This window comes from Oncorhynchus masou, chromosome 22 (genome assembly GCF_036934945.1).
Source record: "Oncorhynchus masou masou isolate Uvic2021 chromosome 22, UVic_Omas_1.1, whole genome shotgun sequence".
Taxonomy (NCBI): domain Eukaryota; kingdom Metazoa; phylum Chordata; class Actinopteri; order Salmoniformes; family Salmonidae; genus Oncorhynchus; species Oncorhynchus masou.
In genome coordinates, this window is record NC_088233.1 from 44930530 (window position 1) to 44946233 (window position 15704).

General features: G+C 43.2%; 1 pseudogene; it reads left to right on the forward strand.

Moving 5' to 3' along the window:
* Positions 1–417: 417 nt before the first annotated feature.
* On the forward strand, positions 418–14708 carry LOC135508857 (ankyrin repeat and SOCS box protein 15-like; annotated as a pseudogene).
* The last annotated feature ends 996 nt before the right edge of the window (positions 14709–15704 follow it).

A 15704-nucleotide genomic window follows, 5' to 3' on the forward strand; every position in this document is an offset into this window, starting at 1 on the left:
GCAGTTCTGATGCTGCTTCTGAGAGATCCTATTCAGTTTCAGCACAATAGTCTTGAATCATCTTTGCATCTCGGAAAATCAACAACACTGGATGTCTTTCTACATTTTAATCACATGTTAATACTACCCAGCAGGGAGTTCTTCAAGCCCCTTTGATGGTCTGCCAGAGAAAATGGATCTTCCCTGAACAATTCTCTTCTGACAAGGCTAATATTTGCCATCTGTTATTTTAACATTGCTGTCTCCTTCTGCACTAGTCGTATAAATATCTCTGTAATTATTACAGTTGACATGATGGAAAATGAGTGAACATAAGACACAACATTTGGATGTTGTGGTATGGCCTGCATGCTAAACAAACGACTTCAACGGAAGCAGATGACACCTAAAAATAGCATTAGGCGTGTGTGGATGAACATGCGGATGAACCCCCAGTGCAGGGACTACTTCGCCCTGCTCTACAGTGCCCTGGAGAGTAAGCAGTGTGCGTGTGTATGTGTGTGTGTATGTGTGTGTGTGTGTGTGTTTGGTAGAGAGGGGATTCAGTTCAGGCATGGCACAAATTACACTACAATCCCTCTGTCTGGACCGGGTGGGACCTGTGATTTCAACAGAACTAGATTTCACAGGTGAGAACTGAAATCTGCCTGACAGGTGAAAAGGACAATATATCTAATAAAACACAACATTGTGTTTAGATGTTTCTGGAGTCAATTACCTTTGCACACCTAAATGTCGGGAGCACGGTGATAGTAGGCCATATGGTAACATCGCTATTTCATTTGAAGCTATGGATCCTGATGACCTGGACGAAGATCGACTGCTTGATTACGACATTCAGATGAGCATTCAGGAGTCGTGCCCCAAATATCATTAGCATTTTTAGAGAGGTAATGCATGATACGAATACACTTCTGAAAATACTCCATGTCCTAGGCTACTTTTGCATTTTGCTATATGCTGTCATTTTTTAGATCAAAATGACATGAACAATTATTCACATTATGCTTACTTCAATTATTTTGGAACACTGTCTAAACATGATCTTCTCTGTTTCAATATTCTCAGTGATGAACATCTGAAGATCCTAAAGGCTATTGATCGAGGTAAATGCATTGTGACTGTCTGATTACTGAGATTGTCGTTTTCACATGCAGGGTTTTATGGGTAACACTTTACTTGACACCCAGCATCATAACACGTTATGACATGGTCATAACCATGTCATAATATGTTATAACATCTGACATAAATTGTTATAAACTGTCATAGTATGGTTATAACACTGTCATGACCATTATGTTTACACCTGTTGTGAGATATATTGCGTTCTTTTATGGCTGATTATGTCACCTACTTAAGAGTGTCAAAACCCACATTTATTCAGATGTGGGTTTTTTCCCTGCCAAGAAGTTTCCTTTTGTTTGAAAGTTTGTTTCCTAAGTCATTTTTTGTTGTGTAAATTAATTCATTACAGTCATGTTTTTTTACATCATATTTTAAATAACTTGTAGAAAATGCACTTTATGACACAGTCAAAAAGTATTATTTCCATCAAAATCATATAAGCCTATCACCTACATGCTCTTGGTCTAAGGCACTGCATCTCAGTGCCAGAGGTGTCACAACAGACCCTGGTTCGATTCCAGGCTGTATCACAACCGGCTGTGATTGGGAGTCCCAAAGGGCAGCGCACAATTGGCCCAGCATCGTCTGGGTTAAGGTTTGGACAGGGCAGATCGTCATTGTCAATAAGAATTTGTTCTTAACTGACTTGCCTAGTTAAATAAAGGTTAAATAAAATTTAAAAATAATTTAAAAAATTCAGTTAAAAAGAGTGTGTCTTGCTCCTGCATTCATCCCAGTCATCAGAAACCAAGCTTTGGGTTAGGCGCATGTCTGACAACAATGTGTGCACAATTACAATGATAATTTAATATGGTACATTTCAGAAAATGATATATAACAAAAACATACTATTCACATGTAGGCTATGGTGTAATGGAATGTTGTGCCTTGTTTGGTAGGCTTTGTGGATTTTGACACTCTAATGTAGGGTGTCACAACCAGACATAAAATAATGCAATATCTGTCACGACAGGTCTAAATATATGTGCTTTGACAGTGCTATGACCATATTATGTCAGCTATTATGACATATGACACGGTTATGACTGTGTTATGACGCTGGGTGCCATGTAAAGTCATACTGTTTTATTTCAATTATGAACCAGGTTGGGTAGGCATTTTTTGCTAAATTATATTACGTTGGCCCACTAAATGAATGCACAGCCCACACAAAGCAAACCATGGCTGCAGATGAGCTGTATGCAAAAAAAAATAATTGCAATGAAAATGCATCAAGCCCACTTGTCCCAACTTTAAATTGTAAAGTGATATTTATCAATAACTCAGCAAGAAAAGAAACATTTCTTTCTCAGGACGGTTTCTTTCAAAGATAATTCATAAAAAACAAAATAACTTCACAGATCTTCATTGGAGATGTTTGATGTGGGTCTGGAAGGAGAGTTTACAGTCTAACCAGACTCCTAGGTATTTGTAGTTGTCCACGTATTCAAGGTCAGAGCCGTCCAGAGTAGTGATGTTGGACAGGCGGGCAGGTGCAGGCAGCGATCGGTTGAAGAGCATGCATTTAGTTTTACTTGTATTTAAGAGCAATTGGAGGCCACGGAATGAGAGTTGTATGGCATTGACGCTTGCCTGGAGGGTTGTTAACACAGTGTCCAAAGAATGGGCCAGAAGTATACAGAATGGTGTCGTCTGCGTAGAGGTGGATCAGAGACTCACCAGCAGCAAGAGCAACATCATTGATGTATACAGAGAAGAGAGTTGGTCCAAGAATTGAACCCTGTGGCACCCCCATAGAGACTGCCAGAGGTCCGGACAGCAGACCCTCCGATTTGACACACTGAACTCTATCAGAGAAGTAGTTGGTGAACCAGGCGAGGCAATCATTTGAGAAACCAAGGCTGTCGAGTCTGCCGATGAGGATGTGGTGATTGACAGAGTCGAAAGCCTTGGCCAGATCAATGAATACGGCTGCACAGTAATGTTTCTTATCAATGGCGGTTAAGATATCATTTAGGACCTTGAGCGTGGCTGAGGTGCACCCATGACCAGCTCTGAAACCAGACTGCATAGCAGAGAAGGTATGGTGAGAATCGAAATGGTCGGTATTCTGTTTGTTGACTTGGCTTTCGAAGACCTTAGAAAGGCAGGGTAGGATAGATATAGGTCTGTAGCAGTTTGGGTCAAGAGTGTCCCCCCCTTTGAAGAGGGGGATGACCGCAGCTGCTTTCCAATCTTTGGGAATCTTATACGACACGAAAGAGAAGTTGAACAGGCTTGTAATAGAGGTGGCAACAATTTCGGCAGATAATTTTAGAAAGAAAGGGTCCAGATTGTCTAGTCCGGCTGATTTGTAGGGGTCGGGATTTTGCAGCTCTTTCAGAACACCAGCTTACTGGATTTGGGTGAAGGAGAAATGGGGAAGGCTTGGGCGAGTTGCTGTGGGGGGTGCAGTGCTGTTAACCGGGGTAGGGGTAGCCAGGTGGAAAGCATGGCCAGCCGTAGAAAAAAGCTTATTGAAATTCTCAATTATGGTGGATTTATCAGTGGTGACAGTGTTTCCTATCTTCAGTGCAGTGGGCAGATGGGAGGAGGTGTTCTTATTCTCCATGGACTTTACAATGTCCCAGAACTTTTTTGAGTTAGTGTTGCAGGAAGCAAATTTGTGCTTGAAATAGCTAGCCTTGGCTTTTCTAACTGCCTGTGTATAATGGTTTCAAGCTTCCCTGAACAGCTGCATATCACGGGGGCTGTTTGATGCTAATGCAGAACGCCATAGGATGTTTTTGTGTTGGTTAAGGGCAGTCAGGTCTGAGGAGAACCAAGGGCTATATCTGTTCCTGGTTCTAAATTTCTTGAATGGGGCATGCTTATTTAAGATGGTTTGGAAGGCATTTAAAAAACATACCCAGGCAACCTTTACTGACGGGATGAGATCAATATCCTTCCAGGATAATCCGGCCAGGTCGATTAGAAAGGCCTGCTCGCTGAAGTGTTTCAGGGAGCGTTTGACAGTGATGAGTGGAGGTCGTTTGACCGCTGACCCATTACGGATGCAGGCAATGAGGCAGTGATTGCTGAGATCTTGGTTGAAGACAGCAGAGGTGTATTTAGAGGGCAAGTTGGTTAGGATGATATCTATGAGGGTGCCCGTGTTTAAGGCTTTGGGGAGGTACCTGGTAGGTTCATTGATCATTTGTGTGAGACTGAGGGCATTAAGCTTAGATTGTAGGATGGCTGGGGTGTTAAGCATGTTCCAGTTTAGGTTGCCTAGCAGCACGAGCTCTGAAGATAGATGGGGGGCAATCAGTTCACATATGGTGTCCAAAGCACAGCTGGGGGCAGAGGGTGGTCTATAGCAGGCGGCAACGGTGAGAGACTTGTTTTTAGAGAGGTCGATTATTAAAAGTAGAAGTTCAAATTGTTTGGGTACAGACCTGGATAGTAGGATAGAACTCTGCATGCTATCTTTGCAGTAGATTGCAACACCGCCCACTTTGGCAGTTCTATCTTGTCTGAAAATGTTGTAGTTTGGGATGAAAATTTCAGAGTTTTTGCTGGTCTTCCTAAGCCAGGATTCAGACACAGCTAGAACATCCAGGTTGGCAGAGTGTGCTAAAGTAGTGAATAGAACAAACTTAGGGAGAAGGCTTCTAATGTTAACATGCATGAAACCAAGGCTATTACGGTTACAGAAGTCATCAAAAGAGAGCGCCTGGGGAATAGGAGTGGAGCTAGGCACTGCAGGGCTTGGATTCACCTCTACATCGCCAGAGGAACAGAGGAGGAGTAGGATAAGGGTACGGCTAAAAGCAATAAGAATTGGTCGTCTAGAACGTCTGGAATAGAGAGTAAAAGGAGGTTTCTGGGGGCGATAAAATAGCTTCACGGTATAATGTACAGACAAAGGTATGGTAGGATGTGAATACAGTGGGGTTCCGTGTGGTAGAGGGGATGAATCCAAATCACACACAAAAAATAACAATAGATATAGGTATAGAGGCCCGCGTTGGCAGTAAAACGGGTCCGGATAGGTGATTGTAGCCCAGGAGTGATTGATGGAACTCTTCAGCTGGCTAGCTCCGGAATAATTGATGTTTGCTCCGGAATCGACGAAAGCCGATAGTCACACGGATAGCAGCTAGCTAGCTGCGAGATCCAGGTATGAATGTCCAGAGTTAGCGGTTGAAATCCAGGGACATGGAGAGAAAAATAGGTCCGGTATGTTCCAGTCCGAGCCGCGCCTTACAAAACTGCCGATAGATTTTCGAGCTAAAGGATAGCTGATGATTACAAACCGTGGTTAGCTGAATACTAACGATTAGCCAGTAAAGAAGCTAACTAGCTTCTGATTAGCTTCTGGCTCGCTTCTGGTTAGCTTCTATGAAGGATTACAGATTTGAGGTAAATAATACTTTTTTTTATATAAATATAAATTGGTGAGGCGGGTTGCAGGAGAGTGTTTTGAAGATGAGTTTATGGAAAATAAAAAAAATATATATATAAAAAGGTATGCGAAAAAAAGTTGTAAATATATATATATATATATACGGGACACGGCAAGACGAGGACAAAAGATATCTGAACTGCTATGCCATCTTGGAACTGACCTAATCTGTGAGCTGTTCTGACAGCTGGTGCTTAAAGCTATTGAGGGAGATAAGTGTTTCCAGTTTTAGAGATTTTTGTAGTTCGTTCCAGTCATTGGCAGCAGACAACTGGAAGGAGAGGCGGCCAAAGAAATAATTGGTTTTGGGGGTGACCAGAGAGATATACCTGCTGGAGCGCGTGCTACAGGTGGTTTCCAGCGAGCTGAGATAAGGGGGGACTTTACCTAGCAGGGTCTTGTAGATGACATGGAGCCAGTGGGTTTAGATAGTGTTGTGTGGTAGGCTATTACAGAGCAATTACATCATGGGCTGCATATCTGGACACGTACTGCATATCCTATAAATCTACTGGCATGAATGTGGATATTTACTGATTCATGTGCGACATGACTTGTTTTGTTTTGTTGGACGTGCTAGAACTGGTTCCTGATCTCTTGGGTTGTGTCCAACAGTGTCTTTTAGGTTGTCCCTGGAGGAGAAGACAATGGAGGGAGAAACACTGCTAACTCTAGCAGCTATGGCTGGTCTGGTGGACAATGTGAAGATGCTACTTGAACATGGAGCGTCTCCGCATAACACCAACAGCAAGAAAGAATCCCCTCTACTGCTAGGTAATAGTGAAAGGTATAAAGTCTGTGTCCTTGGCATCCTTGTTGTCACAACAAGTATTGTTGTTGAAATGACTCCTACCATATTGTTCCCCCGATATTCAACAGTTGTTGTGATTTCTCCCAGTCAGCTGTTAGATTTGGGTCGTATGCAATGGCTTCTGCCCTGATCCCGAGAGGAGCCTGTGTGGAGCAGGTCTGTCTGAAGCAGTCGACTGCCCTGCACGAGGCGGCAAAGGTAGGCTACTCTCATATCATGGAGCTGTTGTTGGAACATGGTGGCCAGGTCTCTGAGATAGATCAAGACGGCGTGACTCCAATGGCCATTGCAGCACAGCACGCCCACTCAGAGGTTCTTGAGATCCTTTTTTCACAATGGTGAGTATGGAAAAGCACGATAGCTCCAGTTTGCCCTCTGATAGGCTAGAGCTATATATAACTTTCAGCATTTTGCATAAAACAACCCAAACCCAGAGTCATATCTATATAGAGAGTTGGGCCAATGCGGGTTCTGTCTGAATGTTACGAGAGCGCCACGTTCTCCTCCATCGTCGTTGCTAGGTGATAATTGATGCATCCGCTTTGTGCCGTTTATTTCTGATAATTTTCAAAACCTATGAAGATGTCCAGTGAAAGCAGATATGCAATTTATTAACACCATAACACAGGACCGACTTGGATACACATTATTATTATTATTATACACATTATCCCAAATGCTAATAACTAAAAATACATCTGAAATCCGCTGCTCTGTTTTGCTTGTTTACAGCGGGTCATTTCATAGGGAATTGTTGGAGGCACTCTCGTATTGTTATGTCATCAACATTTTGAGAATAAAGGCGCTAACATGGCGTGCGCTCTAAAAACCTGGCCGAATTCTCTTAATATATGGCTCTGCCCAAACCCATCAGACACTTGGGCTGCATTTAGATAAGTGGCCCAATTCTGATCTTTTTTTCACTAATTGGTATTTTGATCATTCAGATATGCTTAAAAAAGATCTCATATGAAAAGATCTGATGTGATTGGTTAAAAGACCAGTTAGTGGAAAGAATATCAGAATTGGGCTAACTGCGTGAACGCCACCAAATGACTATAGGGTAAGGTGTGATTTGGGACATCGTGAGAATCTCAATTGAATTTCCTTGATTTCTCATGTCCTCTCTCGTCGCCTTCTCAACACCAATTGGACAGACGGGAGGAACACCTGACCTTTTCATCCAATGGGTTTTGAGGAGGCGAGGAGAGAGGACCCGACAACTTAAGGAAATGGAATTGAGGTTCTCCCACTGTATCTATCCTACCTATCCTACCGATCCTTGACTTCAGCGATGTCATTTACAAAATAGCCCCCAACACTCGACTCAGCAAATTGGGTGTAGTCTATCACAGTGCCATCCGTTTTGTCACCAAAGCGCCATATGCTACCCAGTACTGCAACCTGTATGCTTTTGTTGGCTGGCCCTCGCTTCATATTATTGCCAAACCCACTGGCTCCAGGTCATCTATAAGTCTTTGCTAGGTAAAGCCTCGCCTTATCTCAGCTCACTGTCCACCATAGCAGCACCCAACCGTAGCACGCGCTCCAGCAGGTATGTTTCACTGGTTATCCCCAAAGCCAACTCCTCGTTTGGCTGCCTTTCCTTACAGTTCTCTGCTGACTGCCAATGACTGGAATGAATTGCAAAAATCACTGAAGCTGGAGTCTTATATCTCCCTCACTAACTTTAAGCATCAGCTTACTGATCAGAGCAGCTTACTGATCATTGCACCTGTTCATAGCCCATCTGTAAATAGCACACCCAACTACCTCATTCCCATATTGTTATTTATTTTTTGCTCCTTTGCACCCCAGTATCTCTACTTGCACATTCATCTTCTGCACATTTATTACTCCAGTGTTTAATTGCTAACTCTCGCCACTATGGCCTATTTATTACCGTACCTTCCTAATCTCAATACATTTACACACACTGTATATAGATTTTTCTATTCTGTTATTGACTGTACGTTTGTTTATCCCATGCCTAACTCTGTGTTGTTTGTGTAGCACTGCTTTGCTTTATCTTGGCCAGGTCGAACTTGTTCTCAACTGGCCTACCTGGTTAAATAAAGGTAAAATAAAAATACATAAAAATTGTCTGAGAAATGACAATAAGCAGAAGCTGGATTTTCTCTCCCTACAACTAGGTGGTAATGTGAATGCACAGGCGCCCAATGGGGACAGTGTGCTGTATGATGCTTTACAATCTGGGAATCCAGACTGTATAGATTTCCTTCTGCGACATGGAGCCAACCCCAATGTACCTAGCCTGTGCTCAGAGCTACCCATTCATCGAACAGCATATGAGGGCCATTTCCTGTGAGTACAACCTGTGAGTACTCTAAGGAGGATGGTGGGAGGAGCTATAAGAGGACAGGCTCATTGTAATGGCTGGAATGGTATAAATGGAACAGTATCAAACACATCAAACATATGGAAACCATGTTTATTCCATTCCAGCCATAACTATAAGCCTTTCCTCCTATGGCTCCCCCTACCAGCCTCCTCTGCTGGAGTCCATTATTTATCTTTAAAATAAAGAAGAACCGAATGTAGTTCGAAGGACAACTACTTCACTGATCAGAGTTAACTTTTCTCTATCAGGTCACTGAGAATTTTTATTCTGATAACCACTAGAAGGGCAATCAAACTTTCAGGCAAGAGTCCCGTTCACTCTGCAGCCGACGGAGTCCATGCACAATGCCTGGAGCTACTTGTGGAAAAGGGCTTTGATGTCAACGCTCTCCTAGACTTTCACATCTCTGAAGACTACAGAGACATGAGAAAAAGTGCATTGTACTTTACTGTCTCTAATGGAGACGTGACCTGCACTGAAATGCTGCTGAACACAGGAGACAAACCTGACCTGGCCGCTCTATTCTGCCTCGTGGTGGCGGTGAGAGATGGGCAGTACGAGATTGCAAAGCTGCTTTTGGACAGACATGCAGACATCAATTGTTACTTTTCCGTGGTGAGTGACAGTGTTTCCCACAGGCTCTGCAGTATTGCAGAGTATGGGACGGGATGATGATGCGTCTGCTGCTGAACAACGGCTATGACGGAGATAAAAGTTTCTGCTGTACCCATGACAGCACCTGGGATGACTTGAGTGACCAGACTGATTCCAATTATCAAGAAAAAGTTTCTGTGAGTTATCACTTTAAATCCATAAACTCTCATAAAATCCACATATTAACGATTGTAATAAATGCCCTAACAAATCTCCTTTGTCATCCCTGTCACCCAGTTCTGTAATTTCATCAGTTTCTTGGCTGTTGCACTTGGCTGGGAGAGCAGTGTGGATCTGTAACGGAATTCCTCTTCTTCAGAGGAGGAGTAGCAAGGATCAGACCAATGTGCAGCGTGGTAAGTGTCCATAATGATATATTTAATAAATCAACTGAACAAAATAACAAAAGTACAAACAAACAACCGAAACAGTCCCGTATGGTGAAACCACTAACACAGGATACAACCACCCACAAAACACAATAGAAAACAGGCTACCTAAATATGGCTCCCAATCAGAGACAACGACTGACGCCTGCCTCTGATTGAGAACCATACTAGGCCAAACACATAGAGATATAACAACAGAAGAAAACAACATAGAATGCCTCTCCCCAACTCATGCCCTGACCAACTAAAATAAAGACATAAAAAAGGAACTAAGGTCAGAACTTGACATGATCCTTCTGGACTACGTCAGTCACATGCCTCTCTGTCCAAAGCTGAGACAGATCCTGGATAAGCGCAAAGCGCGGCTTAGATCAGCTGCATATTAGGTGAGTAGTTTGATAAAATTCAAAGGAAAAAGCAAGATAAATGTGTAGGCAATGCAATGACCATGAGTAGGGGACATGGCCCACAAAAACCTCAAACTACCTTTGCTCCGAAACCTGAAACCTATCTTCTGTCATTCTTCTCTGACCAAGCGAAACCCCGTTCACTGACACATCTGTGCAGACTGGTGATCAGGAAACAGATGACTCCAAAGAGACTGGAGGATCCAAACATCAGGGACTCCGCCCCATTCCCACCCAGACTTTTTTTTAAATTCCATTTTTTAATTTCACCTTTATTTAACCAGGTATGCCAGTTGACAAGAAGTTCTCATTTACAACTGCGACCTGGCCAAGATAAAGCAAAGCAGTGCGACACAAACAACACAGAGTTACACATGGGATAAACAAATGTAGGGTCAATAACACAATGGAAAAGTCTACATACAGTGTGTGCAAATGTAGATTAAGGAGGTCAGATAGGCCATAGTGGCAAAATAATTACAATTTAGCAATTAACACTGGAGTGATAGATGTGCAGAAGATGAATGTGCAAGTAGAGATACTGGGGTGAAAAATAGCAAAAGAAATGAATAACAACATGGGGGTGAGGTAGTTGGGTGGGCTATGTACAGGTGCAATGATCGGTAAGCTGCTCTGACAGCTGATGCTTAAAGTTAATGAGGGAGATATAATTCTCCAGCCATTGGCAGCAGAGAACTGGAAGGAAATGCGGCCAAAGGAGGAGTTGGCTTTGGGGGTGACCAGTGAAATATACCTGCAAGAGCGCGTGCTACGGGTGGGTGCTGCTATGGTGACCACTGAGCTGAGAAAAGGCGGGGCTTTACCTAGCAAAGACTTAGAGATGACTTGGAGCCAGTGGGTTTGGCAATGAATATGAAGTGAGGGCCAGCCAACGAGAGCATACAGGTCGCAGTGGCTTTGGTCGCAGGGGCTTTGGTGACAAAACGAATGGCACTGTGATAGACTAAATCCAATTTGCTGAGTAGAGTGTTGGAGGCTATTTTGTAAATGACATTCCTGAAGTCAAGGATCGGTAGGATAGTCAGTTTTACGAGGGTGTGTTTGGCAGCATGAAGGATGCTTTGTTGCTTTGTTGCAAAATAGGATTCTTTGTTGCGAAATAGGAAGCCGATTCTAGATTTTTTGGATTGATGCTTAATGTGAGTCTTGAATGAGAGTTTACAGTCTAACCAGACACCTCGGTATTTGCAGTTGTCCACATATTCTAAGTCAGAACAGTCAGAACAGACAACAGGCCCTCTGATTTGACACGCTGAACTCTAACTGAGAAGTAGTTGGTGAACCAGGCAAGGCAGTCATTTGACTCAAAAGGGCTGTTGAGTCTGCCGATAAGAATGTGGTGGTGGTGATTGACAGAGACGAAAATCTTGGCCAGGTCAATGAATACGGCTGCACAGTATTATCTTTTATAGATGGTGTTTATGATATCGTTTAGGACCTTGAGCGTGGCTGAGTTGCACCCATGACAAGCTCGGAAACCAGATTGCATAGCGGAGAAGGTACAGTGGGATTCGAAATGGTCGGTGATCTGTTTGTTAACTTTGCTTCCAGAGACTTTAGAAAGGAAGAGTAGGATAGATATAGGTCTGTAACAGTTTGGGTCTAGAGTGTCACCCACTTTGGAGAGGGGGATGACCGTGGCAGTTTTCCAAACTTTAGGGATCGCAGATGATACGAAAGAGAGGTTGAACAGGTTAGTAATAATGGTTGCAGCAATTGCAGCAGATCATTTTAGAAAGAGAGGGTCCAGATTGTCTAGCCCGGCTGTTAGGGTCCAGATTTTGTAGCTCTTTCAGAACATCAGCTATCTGGATTTGGGTGAATGAGAAATGGGGAGGCTTGGGCAAGTTGCTGTGGGGGGTGCAGAGCTGTTGACTGGGTTAGGGGTAGCCAGGTGGAAAGCAAGGCCAGCCGTAGAAAATGCTTATTGAAATGTTTGATTATCGTAGATTTATCAGTGGTGACAGTGTTTTCTAGCCGCCGTGCAGTGAGTGGGCAGCTGGGAGGAGGTGCTCTTATTCTCTATGGACTTTACAGTGTCCCAGAACTTTTTGGAGTTTGTGCTACAGGATGCACATTTTTGTTTGAAAAAGCTAGCCTTTGCTTTCTTAACTGCCTATGTATATTGGTTCCTAACTTTCCTGAAAAGTTGCATATCATGGGGGCTATTTGATGCTAATGCAGTCCGCAACATGATTTTTTTTGTGCTGGTCAAGGGCAGTCAGGTCTGGAGTGAACCAAAGCCTATATTCGTTCTTCGTTCAACATTTTTTGAATGGGGCATGCTTATTTAAGATGGTGAGGAAAGCATTTTTAAAGAATAACCAGGCATCCTATACTGACGGAATGAGATCAATATCCTTCCAGTATACCCGGGCCAGGTCGATTTGAAAGGCCTGCTCGCTGAAGTGTTTTAGGGTGCGTTTGACAGAGATGAGGGGTGGTTTGACCGTGGACCCCTTACGGATGCAGGCAACGAGGCAGTGATCACTGAGGTCCTGGTTGAAGACAGCAGAGATGTATTTAGAGGGCAGGTTGGTCAGGATGATATCTATGAGGGTGCCCGTGTTTACGGATTTAAGGTTGTACCTAGTGGGTTCCATGATAATTTGTGTGAGATTGAGGGCATCTATCTTAGATTATAGGATGGCCGGGGTGTTAAGCATATCCCAGTTTAGGTCACCTAACAGTAGAAACTCCAAAGATAAACGAGGGGCATTTAATTCACGTATGGTGTCCAGGGCACAGCTGGGGGCTGAGGTGGGTCTATAACAAGCAGCAACAGTGAGAGACTTATTTCTGGAGAAGTGGATTTTTAAAAGTAGAAGCTCGAACTGTTTGGGTACATACCTGGATAGCATGACATTGCAACTCCACCCCCTTTGACAGTTTTATCTTGCCCGAAAATATTGCAGTTGGGGATGAACATTTCTGCATTTTTGGTGGCCTTCCTAAGCCAGGATTCAGACACGGCTAGGACATCAGGCTTGGCAGAGTGTGCTAAAGCAGTGAATAAAACACATTTAGGGCGAAGACATCCAATGTTAACATGCATGAAACCAAGGCTTTTGCGGTTACAGAAGTCAACAAATGATAGCGCCAGGGGAATAGGAGTGGAACTAAGGGATACAAGGCCAGGGTTACATCACCAGAGGAACAGAGGAGGAGTGGTTGTCTTGTGCATTGGGGACAGAGAATAAAAGGAGCAGATTTCTGGGCATGATAGAATAGATTCAAGGCATAATGTACAGACAAGGATATGGTAGGATGTGAGTAGAGCGGAGGTAAACCTAGGCATTGAGTGACGATGAGAGAGGTTTCGTCTCTGGAGGGACAAGTTAAGCCAGGTGAGGTCTCCGCATGTGTGTGGGGTGGGACGAAAGAGCTCTAGCATTTTGAGCGGGACTGAAGGCTCTACAGTAAAACAGTAAAAACTAGCCAAGACAGCAGTAGACAAGGCATATTGACAATAAAGAGAGGCATAAAGCAATCACAGGTGTTGAGGAGGAGGAGGAGAGCTAAGTCAGCAACGGGTAAATGGCGATGAATGGGCAGAGCGGGCAGAGCGGGTCTGTTAGGTACATACAGGACCTGAGTTCAAGGCTTGTGCCGACAGGTAAACAAAATGAGGCACCGTGTTATTGAAACAGTCCAGGGGCATCAGCTGTGTAGCCGAGTGACCATGGGGTCAAAAAACAGCAGTAGGTGAGTCAGGATGCTGTTTTCTAATCACTACTACGCTAGCGTTCTGAAAGCTAGCGGGTCGGGGCTAGTAGCTGGTTCTTCGCCGACATCGTAACAAAATAGCCTGTTGTGACCACATCGGGCGATCATGTCGGCAGTCCAGTCGTGATGGATCGATGGGGCTCTGTGTCGACAATAAAGGATCCAGGCCAATTGGCCAAGGAGGTATTGTAGCCCTAGAATTAGCTGGTATATGGGCCTAGCTCGAGGCTAGCTGGTGCTTGCTTCGGGACAGAGGCATTAGCTAACAGTAGCCACTCGTTTGCAGATAGCTAGCTGCGATGATCCGGAGTAATGATACGATGTAATGATCCAGAATGGCAGGAATCCGGAGATATGGTAGAGAGAAGCAGTACGATATGCTCTGAGTTGATATCGCGCTGTGCAGACTAGCAGGTGATTGTCCGAGCTAAGGCTGGCTGATGACGGGGGAAAAAGCGAGGACCACTAGCCGTGGCTAACAAAGACTAATAGCCAGTTATCTGGCTAGCTCCTGATGGAAGTTCCCGTTATAAGGAATAAAAATAGCAGATCCGTACCACATTGGGTGAGACGGGTTGCAGGAAAGTATATTTAGTTTGTAGATAGAAAGTGAGATTAAGATATATCCGAAAAAGACTGGCTATTTACACAGGATAATTTACACGGGATAAGACAAAGACAGAAACACATCCAACTGCAGCGCCATCTTGGAAACTCTAGGAACTGAAGGAATAGACTGAAGGAATATCTATTCTACAAAGAACATGATTTGCATGGCAAAATGATATGTATGGACAAGTGAATGTCTGTTGTGTTTCATGGTTAGGGTGATATGAAATGAAATAGTTCACAAATGAAGGAGGGATGATGGTTCTTATAGTAAATGATGGCATTTAATTGGATCCAGAAGGAGAATATGTATGTTTATTTTATTTAGAAAGAGACTAGACCACTTAACTATGAAAACAATCATCTGTATTCATAAACTCGTCTTAAAAGTATCATTTCATTTACTGTTCGTCTTCGCTTTTACAGTGAATTCAATGCATGGCAAGAAGGCTCATCCCATGTTGCTGTTGTTTTTAAAACAACTTGTATTATATTGTTAGTACTGAAACTAACACCTGTCTAGATGTTGGCTATCTAATTAAATATTTTGATTATCAAAACATTGAGGTTAATGCTGATTACTGACTCCAGTTGATTGCTGCATGGAACATCACAACACTTCAGAAGTGAAGTGGAATGACCTGCATTCCTTAAGTGACAGATGACCTGCATTCCTTAAGTGACAGATAGTGCAAGCAGGTCAACTCTAATTATAACCATATATTGCCTGGGGTGCAAACAACAAACATGCACTCAAACCTGACCGGCAGACCTCTGACTTCCATGTGAAAGAATTATACCATGTTAACACCAGAAATTATTTTATATGGATTGAAAATAGAGAGAGAGTTTCTTAGATGTTTCACTGTCCACCCAATATGTTGTAATCTTCCACTAGAGTGCAACGTGAGCATTTATGCTATACACCTATGCTCACTATTTTGCGGAACCCATGGAAATGTCCTGGGGGAATATGGGACCTTGAACTGTTCATGGTCAATCTACTCAAAATTGGACATTGCCAGGTCTTGTTTGGGTAGTAACTGCCATAGATATTAGATCACTGTTTGTAGGGTATTATATCATATTACAATATTTACTGCTTAATGTCCTTTTACATTTGATTCAAATGTATCAAGAAGCTGATTAAACAGCATGATAATTACCCAAGTGCATCTCTAAAATGTGC